The sequence below is a fragment of the Muntiacus reevesi genome, chromosome 19 (assembly GCF_963930625.1).
Source record: "Muntiacus reevesi chromosome 19, mMunRee1.1, whole genome shotgun sequence".
Classification (NCBI taxonomy): domain Eukaryota; kingdom Metazoa; phylum Chordata; class Mammalia; order Artiodactyla; family Cervidae; genus Muntiacus; species Muntiacus reevesi.
In genome coordinates, this window is record NC_089267.1 from 22,914,509 (window position 1) to 22,917,117 (window position 2,609).

The window sequence follows — 2,609 nt, forward strand, 5'->3', positions numbered from 1 at the left end:
GGCTTACTATAAAGCAAATATCTGTATAAGGCATAGGAAGATAAAGCAAGAATGCAAAAGAGTATAATTAAAAACTAACTTTAATAAAAATGACACAAAATTTTAAGAAAAGAGAATTCACAACCAAATGATTAAGAAAAGCTGCATGAGGAAAATGTCATTAAGGGTAGGCAATGAATGATGAGTAGAAAATTTCTAGATAGAAAAAGAAAAGGATAGTGCTCCATTACAGACACAAAGAGCTTAAGCAATTATTCCTTGACTGGAAAACACAGGGCATATTTGGGAAACATTGCATAGTTTAGCTTGGTTTAAGGCTGTGGTAGAAGAACAGCATAGGATGAGTGGGATGTCAATAAACCAAGTCACCACGTATTAGACAGGCATTGAAATTCCCAGAATATTAATACAGAGCTGGTGGTAAAGAGAAAGATGAAGGAGAGGAAGCAACCTGGATGATGATAGGCATCTGAAACAAGGAAGATTTATCACATATCAGAGTCTGATAGCATGTACTTGGAAGTAACTGGAAGCTTTTTTGGAAGTTGGAAGTGACAATAAAAGGCAGAAGGAATATCTACCTCATTCCTGTGGGTGGAAGAAAATGCAAGGAATGTGGAGGAATTTGCAAGGTAGACTGAATCTGATGATAAAGAGGATTGGTAGAGAAGAGGTTGAGAATTGGGTTCACTGATGATGACAAACCATGAATTCTGAGGGGCACAGTGCTAGAGTGGAGAGTGTTGACAAGATGTGGCAGCTTGAGTTAGATTTAAAGATGTAAAGATCCAAACTGGGAGGGAGATAAGTCTAAGTTGATGTAGAGAGAGACTAGTATGCCAGTGGTGACTGGGTTAAACCAGAATGCAGGACATTGTGACATTCAACCTGGTCATGTCATAGGGGATATAGGTAATCAGTTATATTATCTATTTAATGCTCACAAGAATCTCATTAGCTCCATATTTTCAGTTTAAATACACAGATGAAGAAAGTTAAAAATAAGGTAATAACTGGTATAAGGCCTTGTAGAAGAAGAGAAGTCTTATTTGAAAGAAGTGGAGGCTTATTTGAAAGTGGGTTTTCTGATTCAGAAGCTTTTCCTTGCCTCTTTCTTCCCCTTCTCCCCTCTCTCTTTCTTCAAATCATGATCCTTTCAAAGGAGATCAAGAAAGTACCATGATGAAGGAAACGAATAGAAAGGAGATGATGCAGTCTTTTAAAAAACAAGGGAGTTTGTTTCAGGAAGAAGTTGATCAACAGATTAAAATGTTTCAGCCAAATCAAGAATAATGAAGACAGACACAAATGAAGACAAAGGAAAAATCTCCACCCCTGCTTTTTCTCTTTTTTTCCAGGTAAGATGGCACCATTCAAGAGAGTTGAGCGAAAAATATTATTCTGATTGCTGTTTTGAGAAAGTACTGCAGGGAAGCAAGTGTAAAAAGAGAAACCCTTTGGGAAGATTTTGCAATAATCAGAGAGAGATAATGTTGATTTAGGGCAGCTGTAGGGGTGAAGGTGGTGATAACTGTTCAGATTCTGGATCTACTTACAAGGTACAGCCAACAAGATTTTCAGAAAGATTGACTGTGGGATATAAGAAAAGAGAAGGGTTAAGAATGACGGGTCAAGAAAGTTTTTGTCTTGAGCAACTGGAAGGATGGAGTTGTTATCAACACAGATAATGAAGACTGTTGGAGAAGCAGAGTTTGAGGAGGAATATCAGGGGCTCATTTCAGATATACATGCTCAGGAAGTTATTTGGACATCTAAGTAGAAATTGCAAGTAGGCAGTTGAATATATGTCTATGGATGAGTAATTCAGAGAAGAGGCATGGGCAGAAATATAAATATGTGAGCTGTCTGTATTAATTGTAAAAGATGAGGAAAAGAAAGTGAAAGTGAAGTCACTCAGTCGTGTCCGACTCTTTGCCACCCCATGGTCTGTAGCCTACCAGGCTCCTCAGTCCATGGAAGTTTCCAGGCAAGAGTACTGGAGTGGGTTGCCATTTCCTCCTCCAGGGAAACTTCCCAACCCAGGGATCGAACCAGGGTCTCCTGCATTGCAGGCAGACGCTTTACCATCTGAGCTACCAGGGAAGCCCCAAAAGATGAGCATTATTCCCCCCTTTTTTGATGCTCTTCCCCAAGAACAATACTTCCTAATATAAAGATGTGGCCTCTATCAAATCCTCTTTATCAAGAACTGATTTTAGACTGAGTGAGATCAGTGGAAAAATAGGAACTAGTTTCTCTCCCCAATTTTGCAGTAATGTGATATGTTCAACAAAAAGTAGTTTGAAAGTTCCTTTGAAAGACAGAGTATACATTCTAAATGAAGAAGAAGCAGGTACTTGGTGATTAAGGTAGTTTAAGTGGTGGCACTTAAAAATTTCTCATCAGTAGGCAGAAGCCCAAAGATTTTTAGTCATTGGTTTACTGATTCATTCATGTATTTACCAAAAAAAAGTACTTGTCAAGCACCTTCTGTGTGGAGTGAAATTTATAGAACATGATGAATGATTTATGTAAAACGTGAGGTACAAGAAAGATTCTTGTGAGACTCTTGTGAGGTGTTCAGCTTGGATGAATGGTTGTGCCACTAA

At 38.4% G+C, this 2,609-nt stretch overlaps 1 non-coding gene across 1 annotated transcript; it reads right to left on the reverse strand.

Annotated features, from left to right (window-relative positions):
- Window positions 1–2,031: 2,031 nt before the first annotated feature.
- TRNAC-GCA (transfer RNA cysteine (anticodon GCA)) lies at window positions 2,032–2,103 on the reverse strand. Its single transcript has one exon. It is a non-coding gene; the product is annotated as a tRNA-Cys (tRNA).
- Window positions 2,104–2,609: the final 506 nt, after the last annotated feature.